This window comes from Vigna unguiculata, chromosome 2, assembly GCF_004118075.2.
Source record: "Vigna unguiculata cultivar IT97K-499-35 chromosome 2, ASM411807v1, whole genome shotgun sequence".
Classification (NCBI taxonomy): Eukaryota; Viridiplantae; Streptophyta; class Magnoliopsida; order Fabales; family Fabaceae; genus Vigna; species Vigna unguiculata.
The window spans coordinates 7,471,497-7,490,104 of NC_040280.1; the positions used below are offsets into that span (position 1 = coordinate 7,471,497).

General features: G+C 34.1%; 1 pseudogene; it reads left to right on the forward strand.

The window, feature by feature from the left end:
• Positions 1-14,025: 14,025 nt before the first annotated feature.
• On the forward strand, positions 14,026-17,740 carry LOC114173556 (annotated as a pseudogene).
• The last annotated feature ends 868 nt before the right edge of the window (positions 17,741-18,608 follow it).

Below are 18,608 nucleotides of genomic sequence, written 5' to 3' on the forward strand. Positions count from 1 at the left end.
CATCTTTACGCATTTCATATTTGTAGTTTAGTTTTATTTGTGCTCTTTCCTCCCCATTTGACCACACGTTTCATATTTATTTTGTTCTGCAGAAGGGCGCATCATTGGAGCCTTTGATGATGATACATTTGTTTTGTATGAATGAAGCAAACCGTCCATTTTTTATTCTTTTTTTTTGTGTTTGTTGTTTCGACGATTGGATTAGAAGAATGACATAAAAAAATGATGGAAAACCTATCAAACATATATGGTAATCCATGTGCAAATAAGTGGGGAGCTAGAAAGAACTTTTTGTACAGTCTACCAAAACTTGGAAAATTAAACTTTTATGTTATACACGAAGTTACATGTATTTGTTATGGATCATAGTAATCAGATTTAATGGGTTATCATCCCAAACTAATTAACTAGCTTGAGTGATCTCCAAAAGAAATGACATAAAACTTGTCAAACATATCTGGTGATTCATGTGCAAATACATGGGGAGCTATGAATGACTTTTTGTACAAGTCTACCCGAACTTGGAAAATTAAACTTTTATGTATACATGAAGTTACATGTACTTGTTATGAACCATAATAATTAGATTTAATTGGCTATCAACCCAAAGTATTTAATTAGCTTGACTGGTCTCCAGAAGAAATGACACAAAACATGTCAAACATATATGAGGACCCAATTAATTATATGAGGATAAAAAATGACACGAAATAATTATGTTCAAAGGACAAAAAGTGGCCTTAACCCCTTTGTCACCACGAGAGGTTAGTGAGGACCAAGTCAAACGAGAGCAAGAGAGAAAGGAAGGAAGAGAGAAAACAAGAGTGGAAGAGAAAAATTCTGAAAAAGGAAAGAAAAAGAGTGGTAAAAGTGAAAAAAAAAGAGTGGTAAAAGTCTTTTCTTGAAAGAAAAAGAGGTAAACAAAGTGGAAGTAACAAAGCAACATTTATATTTGCTTATGCCTAACAATATTTGTTTGTCGTCAACACAAGTTTATTTGTCTTTAGGTATGGAGCAACTTCTTAAGGAATATGAGGATGTCTTTCTTAAAGACATTCCATATGGTTTACCTCTGCTAGGAGGAATTGAGCAAAACACGGATCTCATTCCGGGTTCAAAGAGACCAAAGAGATACAAAGGCAAGTGGAACAACTTATGGAGACATGATGGGTTCGAGAAAGCTTTAGTCTGTGTGATATGTCAAACATTATTGTTCCTAAGAAAGATGGATCATGAAGGATGTGCGTGACTGTCGAGCTATTAACAACATTACCATTAGGTATAGACATCTTATTCCTAGACTTAAATACTTGCTTGATGAAATGCATGGTGCTTGTTATTTTTCAAAGATAGATTTGAAAAGCAGTTACCACCAAATTCAAATGCGAAAAGGAGATGAATGGAAAATTGCTTTCAAAACTAAATTTGGTTTGTTTGAATGGATGGTTATGCCCTTTGGCCTAATTAATGCACATAGTACTTTTATCATATTGATGAACCACGTGTTGCAAAATTTCTATAGTAAATTCGTAGTTGTATACTTTAATGATATATTGATTTATAGCAAAACACTTGATGCACACATGTGTCATGTAAGAGAAGATTTGGAAGTACTTTGAAAGGAAAAATAATATGTTAACAAGGAAAAATGTAATTTTATACATTTTTTAAATTAGATTTTTATTTTATTTATGTATATTTAAAATATGGGAAATCAAAATTTTATATGTGGATCACACTCGTATCCGCACGTCTGAACCGAAAACATCACAAATTCCCTATCCCAAAATTGCAATCCACTAAACCCTAAATCCTCTTATGTCTTCTTTCTTTATGATTGATTGATCCAAGGTAAGTCTAACTTCTAATGTGAATGATGTTTGTCCTTTCTCCTTTCGTTATTTTTTTATAGTTTTAATTCTTTTATTGGATTTTGTTTGAGCAGAACGTACAATGGTTTACTTGTGGCATATGATCATCTTTCGATTCATTCATTTGTTGGATTTTCTTTCAGAGAACGAACAGTGGTGCCACTGCTGCACTAGTGGATGTGTTTAGGGGTTCCTTAGAGATTAAGATTGACGCCACTGAATTGCGTGTTGGAAAGTTCGTTAGTGTTATAAGGTATGTAATGTTTCGTTCAAGTAACTCTCACCTTTTCAAGACTATAAACTCTCAGTTTGCTTACTAGATTTGGGTCAATCATCTCATGTAACTCACCATTTAGTTCATAATTCAACGCCCATAAGTGATGAATGGGGATAGATTATCCTTGGCTTAAGAGTTATATTTCTAAATAAAACTACTTTCTCCATGAACTAGTTGTAACTATTATTATTATTTATTCATATCACATTAATCTCCACCTCTCTCTAGTTCACTATATCTTGGAAACAACTAGTTACTAATAGCCACTTGATGTTGGACTTTGAAGTTGAGCGTCATATTTCATTGTTATGCAAATGTCATTGTCAATTCAACTTCTACATTCTAATTCATTTTATAAGACTTTTCACCACTTTCTTCAACCTTCTTTCAGCGAAAATCTCAATTTCTTAACTTTTTTCACCATGTTATAGCCTCACTATTGCAAGATATTCATGGAAAGTGGCTAATATTTATCAGAACATCTCATTCTTTTTTTTTAATAAGATTTCTCTTTGTATATGACAGACAAACCTGAGAATTTTTTTAAGTTAAGTTTTGATAGAATAAATGTCATATGAGTACTTTAATTTCTTAATTGCTTGAAATTTAAAAAAAAACTTATACGTGATGTGTGAGTCTTTTATATGAATATTTATGTTGTAACATCCTGGTTGGATATTACTAATTTAAATAAAATACAATAGAAATAAATACAAACTCACATTTATTATAACTTATCTTCCCAAAACATGGGAAATTTAAATTTTTATTACATCGCCAAACACTCAAAATCCACAAAAATATAAATATTGAATACAAATTTCAAGTCTGATAACATAAGTTTTTACAAAGTCTTTAAAATTCAAAAAGCGATAAAACTTTGTAAAAAGATTTCCCACGCTAGCCTTGCTCCGGCTCTATCCCTCACTACCACCACCTGCAACATCATTTGCTCCCATGTAACAAATTACATGATCATCACCAAACACAAGCAGATAGGATGAGTTAACATATATATATATATATATATATATATATATATATATATATATATATATATATATATATATATATATATATATATATAATTCAAATATACGCACACACACATCAAAGGAACATTATCCTTTGATTCCATACCACATGGTCACCACCATGTTATCCATGTTCTACGTCTTTAGATGAATAACTTAAGATGTCCTTTGCTGTCACACCTACAAGCCACAGCTTGTAGAACACGTGCGGGAAACCTACTATGGACTACACTCCATAACTCCAGGTGGAGTTTCCAATACGAACCATAGTTCGTAATGTCCCAAGACTACCAAACTTGTCAACCAACATTGAAGAGGGCAATCTTTTTGGATCCATCCCTATGAGCCACAACTCGCACACTCACACTGGAAACACTCGCCAATCCGAGCCACAACTCATGAAATGCTCGTGTTCATCCGCCATCCCAAGCCACAACTCAAGAGATGTCATTTCGAGTCACAACTCAAGGAATTCCATGTGTTTACCCACTATCCCGAGCCATAACTCAAGGGATACCGTTATGAGCCATAACTCAAGGAACACTCCAACAAGTCGATCTTTAAAGTATCACCCAAAGCCTTGTAGACCACGCACATCCAAAGCATATCAAAAGTCCTGCCTCTGCATTATTGCCTGGCGCTGCTCCAGATCCTCTAGGTGAAATCAAGTTCTAGACCGCCTAATGGAACTTCTTTGTCGCCAGGTGCCTAGCGCCTATGATGCCTCTGACTTTACAGATATCGCCTAGCGGGACGTCCCTCACCGCAAGCGCCATGAGTCACAACAGTCCCTTGGAATTGTAGCTATCGCCTGACAGGTCAAACACCATCACCAAGCGCTACACCAGTACTTGCATAGTACTGGTTTTTAGGCACCCAGAACAGATTTCACCCCTCAATCAAGGCATCAAAAACCATAGTGATCTTCATCAAGTCGATTACATCCTTTCTCACGTGTTTAACCTATTACCAATGTTTCTATTTCCATTTAGGTTCACTAACCCAAGTGTACCACTAATTAGACTTACTTAGATCAATTTTGCTCATTCACAATAGGCCACAATCAATTAATACTACATGTATTCCACCTATGTTCCTAAGTATTATTTCATTCTCCTACCAATTATAAATAACATGACCATGATACTTTAGCCTATATATATGCTGCATGTACATCTTAGACAACTTTGCATCAACAATCCACTATGATATTAGATTGTGCCTCTCAATCCAGCCAATCCCTATTTTAAATGTAACCTCTACTATAGTGTCAAGGTATTCCCTTCCTTCAATACCAACTTAGAATTTAGCATTCTCACCTTTTGCATCACTTATCCATTTTTAACCTCCTATCCAGTATATCACTACTCCACTTTTCCATACTCCAAAATTAGAAAGTGCCATTTATCTACTTTCAGTGCCTGGCAGCAATCACGGTGCTAATAGGCGGTGCATACACATTCTGGGAATTTCCCAGAATTCTTCTACACCTGTGAACTCTAAGACCATTATCATCCTCATTTCACCAATTCATCAAACCATAATACAATCAACTGCACCCAAATATCAATTTAACATAAAATGAACCATTTTTGGTCTAATTCGCACTATAATTGATCCCTAAACCCAAAACCCCCAATTATGAAAACTCTAATAGCGTACATACCAATTTCATCCAATTAGTTCCAATTACCTTACCATTAGCCAATTATTAGCAGTCCACCTTATACCCAACTACTAAGAACCCTTTTCCACCAATCCAAGACAACCCAGAACGCGCAGAAAACCCAAATCGAGCCAAAACTGCTCGCGTCGCCTGATGGGTGTTCATCACCGCCAGGCGGTTCACACAAAAACCCGAAAAATACTGTAAATCACATGAGTCGCCTGGCAGCCAAATGATCAGAAAAATACTGTAAATCACATGAGTCGCCTGGCTCAATAGCAGGGTCATAATATATCAAGAAAAGGATGATTGTATTCATTGTTCCATAAATATCAACATAGAGATTGGACGCTTGTCAACAAGAAGGCCAAATATGCAAGTTCTTATAACTTTCAAGACTTAATTGTTGGTTTACTTGAATTTTTAAAATGCTATTTTTTTCAATCCTTTATGTATGTATATATTTATTTATTTATGATGGTATAATTCTATCTTTTTATGTTTATAAAATATGAAGCCATTTATGTGGCTTCACTTAATAACTTTTGTTTTTAGGAGAGTTGGTTTGTGTTATGATATAAAAATCATTTCAAAAGTATTGTATTTTAAGGGATAATAAATGCAATATTAAAACGCTTTGTAACATTTCAAAGTATTGTATTTGTGATGTTAGAAACAAATTGTATTTGTGATGTTATAAATAAACTGCATTTGTTTGGGAGCTTTGTTGATTTCTTGTATCTACCAGGTTGTGTTCTTGGTTAGTCATTATTGCAACATTGCTCTAAAAATGTCATTAATGCATGAAGATGATTGCTCCATCTCAAAACCAATTGAGCCTGCATTTTTTGCTTCACCAATTGTATGTGGCTCTACAAATATGAGACCCCCTTCTCATGAGGGACATAAAAATTGATCAGAAGCTTGCAATCATTTCATTCAACTAGAACCTAAATCGGATAAGAGGGCTCAATGCAAGTATTATGATATCCTTATTCGATATGAGAAGGAACAACTGCAATGTGTAATCATGTGTTGAGATGTCCAAATAACCCCAATAAAGAAGTAAACAAGAGACAAAAAGAAGTTCATCTTCAACAATTGATAGGAATATTAACTCTCCTTCTTATGGTATATTTGTCCAAGAACTTTGTCAAGTAGAACTGGTAAAAATGTTTGTGGAAGTCAGACTCCCCTTTCAATTTGTAAAGCATGTTGCTTTTAAGTTGTATTCAAATGATTTACAACCAAGATTTAAGATCCCATCACGATATACCTTATCACGAAATATTGTAACATTATGGAATGTAAAAAAGGTATATTTGAAGGATTTTCTTTCTCAACATCGTCAAAGAGTTTGTCTCACTATTGATACATGGACTTCACTTCAAAATCAAAGTTATATGTGTTTAGCAACCCACTTCATCGGCAATGATTGGAATTTGAATAAAAGGATTTCGAATTTCTATCAACTAATAAGCCATACCGGAGAGGTCATGGCTAAATTTGTTGAGTCATGTTTGCATGATTGAGGGTTGAGTCGTGTTTTGACCTTGGCAGTAGATAATGTTACATCAGATGACGCGGGAGTTCAACACTCGAAGAAAAGACTAATTTATTGGAATAACTTGGTTTTGAAAGGTGACTATATTTATATGTGTTGTTGTGCACATATTTTGAACTTAATTGTGAGTAGTGGGCTAAAAGAGATTGATAACTTTGTTTTAAGAATTCGTGTTGCGGTAAAATATATTAGATCATCTCCTTTTATATTTATGAAATTCAAAGAGTAAGTTGAAAAATAAAAGATTGAATATAGAGGTCATATTTGCTTGAATGTTGAAACAAGGTGGAATTTAACCTATTTGATGTTAGATGGTTTTTTCAAGCATAAAATGAGATTTTTTAAGCTTGAGTTGTATGATACAAAATATGCTATTGAGTTAGGAAAGGGGATTGGAATGCCTTCTTATTAACATTAGGAGTACATTGAGTCTATTCTGCATTTTTTGAGCATTTTCTATGAAGCTACTTTGCGCATCTCTGGTAACTCTTATGTTACAAGTATTATCTACATGTCAAAGGTGGTAGGAATTTGGAATGGGAACAATCATCTACTCAAGTCCAATGCTACAAGCGATGCAACATATAAGATGGCTAAAAAAATGGAAAAAAAATGCGAGATATTGGGGTGAACCTAACAAGTTCAATATTTTGTTGTTAACTGTTGTTGTCTTAGATCCTAGATACAAAATGAGTTATATGAATTGGGCAATTGATCAACTTTTTGTTCTTGACAAATGATGGATAATTGTTAATGTCACGATTGGATATTTCCTCAAAATTGTTGTTTGATAAATATAAAAGTCAAAAATGGTGAGCTAAAAATGACACACAACAAACACATGTAGAGATACCTGATTATAAGAAGGATTTGTATGGTTGGGATTTTTTGTTGCAAACAATAGGATTAACCTCTCCAAACAAATTTGAACTTCAAAAGTATTTAGAGGAAGAGCTTGATACAACTGCAAATTTGAACATTCTTGATTAGTGGAAAAGTAATTCATGTAGATTAATCTTGTCAAACATAGTATGAGAGTTATTAGCTATTTTGTTTCTATGGTAGCATTTAATTCTACGTTTAGCACAGGAGGAAGAGTGTTTGATCCATTTCGTAGTTCTTTATCACATCAAAAGGTGGAGGCACTTATATATACACATGATTGGTTAAAAGACATACATTCACCATCGTTGTTAGACTATGATTTTGAAGAGCTTCAATGTTGTTGATGTTCAAATTATGTAATAATATTACCATTAAATATATATTAAGTAATGATAATTTTATTCATTTCTTAAAGATTGGTTTCTCAACAAGATGTTGACCACAACATAATTTCTTTGAGTTAAAGCTCAAGCATCATGCCTTTTGCAATCAAAAAGTACATAAATGGACTTCCCCTATTGTTTTAATGTTTAACTCTTTACTCACATGTTTTCCATTGGTTTTTCACATTTTCATTTTCTCCATTGCATGTTCCTTTGGTTTGGTTGTGTTGTCATTGGTTTTTGTTGTCACTTTGGTATTATTAGTTGTTGTAAATGGTGTTATGTTATCGAATCTAGTATGAATCTTACTAATTATTATCTAATTGTGTACCCAATGTACTTTTTATCTGATAGACTAGTTTTATATTTTCTTATTAATACAACTTGCTCTTTTTCTAGCCAATTCTGGAGGCAGATGGAGCTTTTCTTTGGTTTAATAATTGAGGAGGTATTACTTACTAGAAGTAGAAGGTACAATTTTTTCCTTATTGGTGGGGAAGATATTGCATTCTTGTTGGTGCTTTCATATATAAGAAAGATGATTTAAATTTGTGGTGGTGTCAGTAATAGTATATCCCTGATGCATCCTTTGCTAATTAGAGTTAGAACTTATAGTCTTCCCATAAATGTTTTATGTCCTGATTTGGCATGGAACCATGGCCATTGTATTATATGTTATGTTTATTCCTCGTTTGCATACATGGTTAAGTATATATTAAAAAAATTCCAAACTAATCTTTTATAAGTTATAGTTTTAGTAATAATGACAATTAAAGCATGATTTTATTTGATAATCATACCTATCATGGATGAAAATAGATTATTTAAATTTCTTTAATAATTCATTCATGTTTCAAATAAATCATGAATCAAGTGGATTGATGCCAACTCCAGTTGCTTAATATATATATATATATATATATATATATATATATATATATATATATATATATATATATATATATATATATATATAGTTGTAAAGTTGTTGCTAATGGGTTTGGGTTAATGGGCCATGGAAGAGATTTTGAACCTTGTAATCAAATAGGTGTTACTGCATTCTATTTGAAGAAACTATTAAATTCCCATGAACTCTATTGTTATTTTTAATTTTAGTTATTTTTTAATGTTAATGACTTTATAAACATTCTCATTACCAAATGATTAAATGACTTTTGTATCGACAATTGTATGGTTTTAATTTTATTTTTTAATGTTAAGAATTTAAATTATATATCATCTTTAATCTTTAATAATATTAAATTTATAATATTATTATATTTTTATTATTATATATATTATTGTTCCTGCAGAGAACAAATAAGATAGGTTAGGCACAAGCGTCACCTTACCATGTAGTCCGCTATCTCCTTAGTTGGCTTCTTCCCAGTCGATATATGTCAACTTGAACCCAGGAGGGGCTACCTACAGAAGAGTCTCCGAAGCTCAAGTAAGTCAAAGCTCTCAGAGAGTCAAATCAGTGATTAATGAATGCGTACCTTTAAATGATGGGGTCCACGTGTATTTATAGGACATTAATGACGTTTGACCATTTCATGGGTTGGGTCTTGACTTGGGCTCTAGTTTGGGCCACGAATGGGCCTGGGCCCCAACCCAGGCCCTTGAGACCTATTGAAAGCGGGGGCATCGATGTTGGCTTAAGTTTATTGGAGTAGTCGGTCTCGACCGGCTACTTGACTAGATGGCTTATGTTGGTGATGTGAGGTGCTAACTCGGCCTAGCCTGGGTACTAGGCGGTTTCGATATGCACATTGTTTACTTGGCTGAGTTTGGCTAGGTACGGTACACCAGTCCCCCAGCCTTGTCCGATATGGGTTGTCGGTCAAGGATGATATGTGTTGATAAGCTAGCAGAACCGGCTAGGTGTGATACACCAGTCCCCCAGCCTTTAAGTGTGGTGAACAATGTTAAGGCTTAGAATTTGCAACTGTCAGAAGGTAGGTGAAAGGGTGTCAGTTGGTTACATTGAAAAAGTTTTGGCGCCGTCATTTTGAAGTGGGATTTTTCGCAATGATGGTGTCGATTGGTCTGTGGTATGGTTTTGGCGGGAAGAGGTTCGTCGTTTGGAATCGCAGGCTATAAATGTGTGTTTGCAAACAGATAAGGGGTTACCTGTTTCATTTGTGAATTCTGAATTTAAAGACCTTGTGCGCGTAAAAGTGTCTGACTAGTCCTCTATTTTGACCGACATCTTCCCGTAAAAAACGAAATCAGGTATGTCCAGTAGTAGTAGCGTGTCTTCGTCTAGTAGTAGTGAAAGTACTGAGTCAGATAGAAGTAAGGATGGACGACTTGGCGGAGAGGGTACAGATTCTGGAGTTGTAACAAAATTAAGTTTATTTAAATTTAAATTTTAAAATTTTATTTAAAATATTTTTAAAGTTGTTAATGAAAATTAATATTTTGACATCAAATTCAACTTTAAAACTCACATATCAATTTATTCGACATTAAATTAAAAAAATTATAATAAATAAAAACTAATATCAACTTATCCGATTTTAAAAAATTGAAAATTTTATTCATTACTTAAAAAAGTATAATTGACTACGGATACAAATATTTTATTTCTTTATTTATGTTTTTAAAAGATAGATTTTTAACATCACTACAAATGTATTTAATTAATTAATTAATTAGACTAATGTAATTGAGTGATGAATAAATCGTGACTATATGATATATTATTATTTATATATTTTTTAATTAGTGGGTTAAAAATAATTAATAAACATTAAATTTTATAAAATTTAATAATAAACTGTGATATTAAATAAAATTTGAATTAAAAAAATTATTAATACAATATTATTTTATTTATAGAACAAAATCATTTATAAATATCATATAATTCATAATTACTTAATAAACAAAAAAATTTTGAAATTCAATTAAAAAAAATATATAACCAAAGAAAAAATTTAGAAATTAGATTACTAATTAAATCAAAAGGTTTATAATAAACAGAAACTTTCTAAAAAATATAATTATAAAAATAAGGGTTAAATATGTTTTTGGTCCCTTAACTTTTAGTAAATTTTGGAATTAGTCCATTTTGAAACTTTGGACCAATTTAGTCCTTGATCTTTCGAAATACGTGGATTTAGTCTTTTTAATCAAATTTTGGTAGGTTTATTGGATGTTTCGTACGCATTTCAGGATTGTATTTGAGTTGTTTATATTGTTTGACACATTTTTGCTTTAATGTTAAGTCAAATACTATTATGAAACGTGCTTGAAATGTCAAATAAACTTAACAAAATTTGATTAAAATGACTAAATCCACGCATTTCAAAATATGGAGGACTAAATTGGTCCAAAGTTTCAAAATGGACTAATTCCAAAATTCATTGAAAGTTAAGGGACCAAAAACATATTTAACCCTAAAAATAAATACACAAATCTAGAATATTGTTGCAGTGTTATATGATCTTTCATGTAAGAAAAATACTATTTTCTAAGGAGATTTAAATGATCTTTATTAATAAATTATAATGTATTTAATATAGAAAAGCACAAAAAAAACAGGCATACTTGAAATTCTTTTCATAAACGATAATTAAAAAAAGGTTAAATTATACTTTTAGTCCCCATTTTCGTAGCAAAATTTGAATTTGGTCCCTCAATTAATTTTTATCTCAATCTGGTCCCTATTTTGGGAAATTTGACCCAATCAAGTCCTTTCCGTTAGTGGTGGAGTAACGGTGTTAAATGGGGTGCCACGTGTCAGCTTCTGGATTTTTTGAATTTTTTGAATTTTTTTGAATTTTTTTTTTGAATTTTTTTTTATTTTTCATTAATTTTTTTAAAATTTTTTAAAAAATTAAAATTTTGCCACGTGTCAAGCATACATCGTGCCACGTGGCAGTGACAATGCCACGTGTCACTATTTGGGAGGTGTCATTTTCTCATTCTCAATTTGGTCCCTGTATTTTATCTTTTGTCTCAATTTAGTCCCAATTTTTGTAAAAATTATGCAATTTCGTCCCCCTCCAAATTGAAACAAAAATTATAAAATGTTATACAAATATTTTTATTAAATTTGATTTTTTTATTCAAATTGATATTTTTATTATATATTTTCAATAAAACCAAGTTTCTTTAAATTTGTTTCACATTAAATTTTACTTAAAATTGTTTTCAAATTTTAAATTTATTTGTTTTTTATTGTTACATAAACTAGTTAATTTTTCTTAAATTATATAATTGTTATTTTTATACTAACTAAAATATTTGTATAGAAATTATTGAATTTTACACATTTTAAAAATATGCAATTATTTAAAATATAAATTCAAATAAAAAACAATATTAAAGTATAATGTAATAAAATATCAATATAATTTATGAATTTTTTATTAACATTATTTTCTATTAACAACTTTAAAACAATTTTAAATAAAGTTTAACGTAAAATATAAATTAAAATAAACTTAATCTTGGTAAAAATATTTACTTGAAATATCAATTTTGATAGAAATATTTGTGCATATTTATATAGAAATTAAATTTGGTTTCAATTTGGAGAGGGACAAAATTGCACAATTTTTACAAAAATTGGGACTAAATTGAGACAAAAAATAAAATACAGGGACCAAATTGAGAATGAGAAAATGACACCTCCCAAATAGTGACACGTGGCACTGTCACTGCCACGTGGCACAATGTCCGCTTGACATGTGGCAAAATTTTAATTTTTTAAAAAATTTTAAAAAAATTAATAAAAAATAAAAGAAAATTCAAAAAAAATTCAAAAAAAAATAAAAAAAATTCAAAAAATCCTGAAGCTGACACGTGGCACCCCATTTAACACCGTTACTCCACCATTAACGGATAGGACTTGATTGGATCAAATTTCCCAAAATAGGGACCAGATTGAGATAAAAATTAATTGAGGGACCAAATTCAAATTTTGCTACGAAAATGGGGACTAAAAGTATAATTTAACCTTAAAAAAATGATGAAAACATGAACGAAAAATATGGATGCTATAATATTATTTTGCAGTACTAAGCATAAATAATGCGAATGATGTTAAATATAGGTTTTATTTAAGTAGTTACTAGTCATTAACTATTTAATTAGAAAAGAGCCCTATGAAATGTTCATGTAATTTATTTTAATTTATAAGTAATCACAAGTTCTACATATATTATTTAGTTTTAAAGAAATATCATTTGATTAAATAAAAATCATAGGTTTTTTTTCTACTACATAATCCACTTGAATAGAACCGAGGAAACAATGTTGCTATTTTCCCTCTATTCCGGTTCTTCGCTTCATCGTTCTCATGAACCTTAAGCAATAAGTTTTTGACTCGGTCATTGTCGAAGCTGAATTGTGTGTGGTTTGCTTGGTACTATTCATCTCTTCTCTTTCGTTTATTGTGCTTAGGGTTTTACCAAATTACCAAAATCTCTTTTAGTATTGCAATTTAAAAGAGAGTGATTGAATCTCAATTTTACGATACAAAAAACTTGCAATTTCACAAACACCACGCAAACTCTCTTCCCTCTCTCATTTTGCATTTGCATTGGGTGCTTTATTGCTTCATTTTCTTTACCTTCTCTCTTCATTTCATATGGGCATTGTGTATCGCTTTGCTTCTAGCCTCAACTCCAAAGCTAGGTCTCCCTCCTAACCACTCTTGCTTTTGTTTGCTCCCTTTTACTCCTATGTTGTGTGGAAGTCAAATTGTTCATCTAGGTTACAGAGAAGATCTTGCAAAATGGATCAAGATTTTATTTGTTTTATGCATTACCTCATTGGGTATTGTTTGTTTTGATTATTACATGTTGGGTTCTAAGTTTTGAGTGTGGAGGCTAACATCTAATTGAGATTAGTGGACTTTTTGTTTGACTTTGAATTGATGTTTCTTTGGTTGCAAGATTACTAGGAGTGGCAGCAAATAGATCACAACAAGAATCCATTCATTTAGCATCAGAAAATAGCGTGGGCCAAAAATTGGAGACAAATAAGTGTCGGCTTCATGGACGCAACAAAAGATATTTCGACTAGCTTACCACTTATAGAATTTAATAATTTTAAAAAATAAAAGTTTCATCCATTAGCGAAGGCCTCACCCTCTCTTTGGATTTTTTAAAAATTATTTTTCTCTTGGCTAGGGTTTGAACTTTTCTTAATACCATTTTTTAAAATTAGTTTTAGTTTTGCAAGGGTATATGTTATGTTGAAGAACCGTATGTTGTGTTTGGGATTTAATCTGAAACTAATTTCAGTTGTTAAATTCCTTGATTTCTCTTGGCATAGGTTTCTGCAGTGTTGGAATGGTGGTCCTGCAATGTTAGAGTGGTGTTTTTGGTGTAGACCACAAGGGTGAGGAAGTTGGTCCCTTTTGGCATCATTACAGTGGTCTGTGAAATAACTTGGTAACTTCCCAACCCCTGATATATATTTGCATAGGTTTATTGATTATTGATTGATGTAAATGTATGTGGGAATGGTGGCATGCTTTTAAGGGCTGGGTTTATTGTTGGATTTCTTGATTTCTCTTGGCATCAAGAATTTCAAATTGTATGGTTAAGTGAAGGCAGGTGTTTTGTTAACAAACATTATTAAAAAATCATTAGTTTTGATTAATCAAATCTAATCTTATTTGATCTGATACTCTGAGTGAACAAAAAAAATGTTAACAAGTTGTGAATAAAATTGAAAACAAAACACTGCAGTTAGGACTTAGACTCTTTTAGGACTCCAAGAATAGGCCTCTAGTATATTGGTTTCCCCTAAAAAGGTGAAGGACAAGAAATACCACACACCAAAACTTTATAACCTTCCTAGCCTTCAAAATGTGATTCTAAAATGTCAGAACCACACACAGTTGTATTTTTCCGAAATCTTGAGTTTCATTATTAAGCCATGCATAGATTTTGGTACTTAAAATCTTTCATTCATAGAATATATAGGCATGCATGTCTTATTTGTTAATAATGTACAACCCATAATCCTCTATCTTTTCTGGGAGGAAATTGAATGGGAAAGCATGAATCAAAGTTTTAGAAAATGGTTGCCATTGCAGTTTTGTTGTGAATCTTATATAATGATCCTTTGGGTAGTTTAGATTTGTAGATATATGAATTTGAATATAAAGTATAAGTGTTTGTATAAGATGAAACAGGAGCATTTAAAAGATAGAATATGTTTTGGATGAATAATGGTATGAAGAATAGACATCGATCACGTGCCAACCATATGTGTTTAGTGTCGGCTAGCCCACACTCCCTTAGAATATCTTTTATATTTTGCGTCGGTCAGCCCACACTTCGTCCGAATATTTTAAAATAATATTTGCTCTTAACGTTCTCTAACCCACGCTATTATTAATGTTTTATTATATTTTTTTATTGTTTTGCTTTGGCTAACCCACGCTAATGCTATTCATTTATGTCAGCTGGACGACGCTATTGCAGACTCAAATTAGTGTCCGTTGGCCGACACATCTTGAATTAGCTTCGGTGGTTTTTTCGTGGTTCTCTATCCGACACTGAACCGACAATACATTTGAATTTGTGTCGGCTTTAGCTCCTTAGCGTCCGTTTTTGGCCGACGCTAATCCTTTATTTTCTTGTAGTGAGCAAATGAAGACGCGTGAGTTGAAGTATGAAACAGGAGACGAAGCATGAAGGTGTGGACGTTAAACGCAGCGGTGCGAATGGCCGAGGCACTTCAGAGAGATTCTCTCACAAACGATCCTCACCGGCCTCATCGCAGACCCCTACGCCGCAAGCAGACTCATAAACTTCTCTACTCACTCTGCTCTCGTTCCCTTCCACTATTCCCTCCGAATCTTCAATCATCTTCACAACCCCAACGCCTTCACATGGAACACCATCATGCGCGCCCATTTCGAACTCCAAAACAACCCCCACCAAGCCCTCACACTCTACAAGCTCTTCCTTGCGAAACACGCAAAACCCGATAACTACACCTACCCAACTCTCCTTCAATGCTGCGCTGCCCGGGTGTCCGAGTTCGAGGGAAGGGAGCTGCACGCACATGTCGTGAGGTTTGGTTTCCATCAAGATGTGTACGTCTGGAACACGCTGATAAACTTCTATGCAATATGTGGGAGCATGCCCAGTGCGCGCCAGGTGTTTGAGGAAAGTCCTGTGCCGGATGTTGTCTCTTGGAATACTGTTTTGGTGGGGTATGTTCAGGCGGGAAATGTGGAGGAGGCGGAACGTGTGTATAGGGGAATGCCGGAGAGGAACACCATTGCTTCGAATTCCATGATTGTGCTCTTTGGAAGGAAGGGGTGTGTGGAGAAGGCGCGGCGGATTTTTGATGAAGTTCGAGGGAGGGATATGGACATGGTGTCGTGGAGTGCGATGGTTTCTTGTTATGAGCGGAATGAGATGTGTGAAGAGGCGTTGGTTTTGTTTGTGGAGATGAAGGCGAGTGGGGTGGCAGTGGATGAGATCGTTGTGGTTAGTGTTGTATCCGCGTGTTCGCGAATTTTGAATGCTGAGATGGGGAGGTTGGTGCATGGTTTGGCGGCGAAAGTTGGGGTTGAGGATTATGTTAGTCTCAAGAATGCTTTGATACATTTGTACTCTAGTTGCGGGGAGATAGTGGATGCGCAAAGAATTTTTGATGATGGTGGTGTTCTTTTGGATCTAATATCTTGGAACTCGATGATTTCTGGGTACTTGAGGTGTGGTTCGATTGAAGATGCTGAGAAGTTGTTTTATTCCATGCCGGAGAAGGACGTTGTGTCTTGGAGTGCCATGATATCTGGTTATGCTCAACATGAATGTTTCTCGGAGGCTTTGGCATTGTTCCAAGAAATGCAGCTTCATGGGGTCAGGCCAAACGAAACTGCTTTAGTGAGTGCCATCTCGGCTTGCACTCATTTGGCTGCTTTGGACTTAGGGAAATGGATTCATGCATATATAAATAAAAATAAATTACAGGTTAACACTATTCTGAGCACCACTCTTATAGACATGTATGTGAAATGCGGGTGTGTGGAAAATGCATTGGAGGTTTTCTATGCGATGGAGGAAAAGGGGGTTGGCAATGAATGGTTTGGTAGAACAGTCACTCAACATGTTTGCAGATATGAAAAAAAGTAATACACTTCCTAATGAGATAACATTTATGGGAGTTCTTGGGGCCTGTCGGCACATGGGCCTAGTCGATGAGGGGCGTCACTACTTTAGTTCCATGATCCACGAACACAAAATAGAGCCTAATATTAAGCACTACGGATGCATGGTTGATCTTTTTGGACGTGCATGTTTTCTTAAAGAAGCGGAGGAACTGATTGAGAGTATGCCAATGGCACCTGATGTTGCCACTTGGGGTGCCTTGCTTGGGGCTTGTAGAAAACACCATGACCATGAAATGGGAGAGAGGGTGGGCAGAAAACTTATTCAGCTTCAGCCTAACCATGATGGTTTCCATGTATTATTGTCAAATATATATGCTTCAAAAGGAAATTGGGGCAATGTTCTCGAAATTAGGGGAATTATGACACAACATGGGGTGGTAAAGACACCTGGTTGTAGCATGATTGAAGTAAATGGGATAGTTCATGAATTTTTGGCTGGAGATAAGACTCACCCACAAATAAGTGATATTGAGCACATGTTAGATGAAGTGGCAGCAAAACTAAAGATTGAGGGCTATGTACCTACCACAAGTGAGGTTTCACTAGACATAGACGATGAAGAGAAGGAAACTGCACTTTTCAGGCACAGTGAGAAACTTGCAGTCGCCTTTGGGCTTATCACTATTGCTCCACCAACTCCAATCAGAGTTATGAAGAACTTGCGCATTTGTAATGATTGCCACACTGTTGTAAAGTTAATCTCCAAAGCATTTGATCGTGAAATTGTGGTAAGGGATCGTCATCGCTTTCACCACTTTAGGCATGAAGCTTGTTCCTGTATGGACTTTTGGTAACAAAGCGTCCTGGCTATTAAAGTGAGTGAGTATTTTACGTTTAAGGAACATACACTCAATTTTTCATGGTTGACTCAAATATCAAGCTATGGAATCAAATTTTGTTCATTTTTGTGATCTTGTTGGTAAAGAATGACGGATAAGGAGTACCTTCTAGTCCAGGATAATATCACTACAAGATTCCTGAAGAGAAATGATTTATGGCAATGTTAATTGAGTTTGCATTCAGCGATTGGTCTCTGGGAAAGTTTGCAAAATTCCAAAAATTCTCGTTCAATCACCATCATCTCTGGTTCAATGGCCATTCCTGAGCAGTTGAGTTATTACAGGAACTCATCTATAGTACTTGTTTTTTGAACCAAGCTCTTTCCTTAGGCTTGTAATAGGTTTCTTGGACTAACGGAATAAGTTTTCTGGGTGAGTGATGGATGGAGACCTTCTTGGATCAACGAGGGGGGGGGGGGGGGGGTCTGACTCTTTGAATAAGTTCCTTGGTTGATAAGCTTTCACATGGATTAGGCACGACTAAGAAAGGTTGATAATGGTTCTTGAGATCAAGAACTTGCAGTAGTGCTGCGGAAGCAAAGAGGAGAAGAAGGAGCAAGGATGCTTCTTGGATTAGTTCTTGGCTTTCTTTTGGCTCAAGAAGGCCTCGACAAACGGGTGGTATTCTTGGAGTTTGATGAAGGTTTGGATGTACTTGAACAAGGTAACTGAGAGGTTTTTAGGTGGTGGGGTGGTTTTTACGTAGAATTGTTTAAATTGAGATTTTAGGTGCTGATAATTGAAGGTGCAGTACATTTGAGATGATATGTTCAGCTGGTGATTTTAGTGCTGTGAAAGTATGTGCAGTGAGCAGTCGGTCCAGTGACATAAGTTGCTGAAGGAAGTGTGTTGAACCTGACCAGCGGTATTTGAATGCTCACATGAGAAGCTTGCCAGAGAAGTTGACCAAGACTTGAAACCTGTTGATCCTGAAA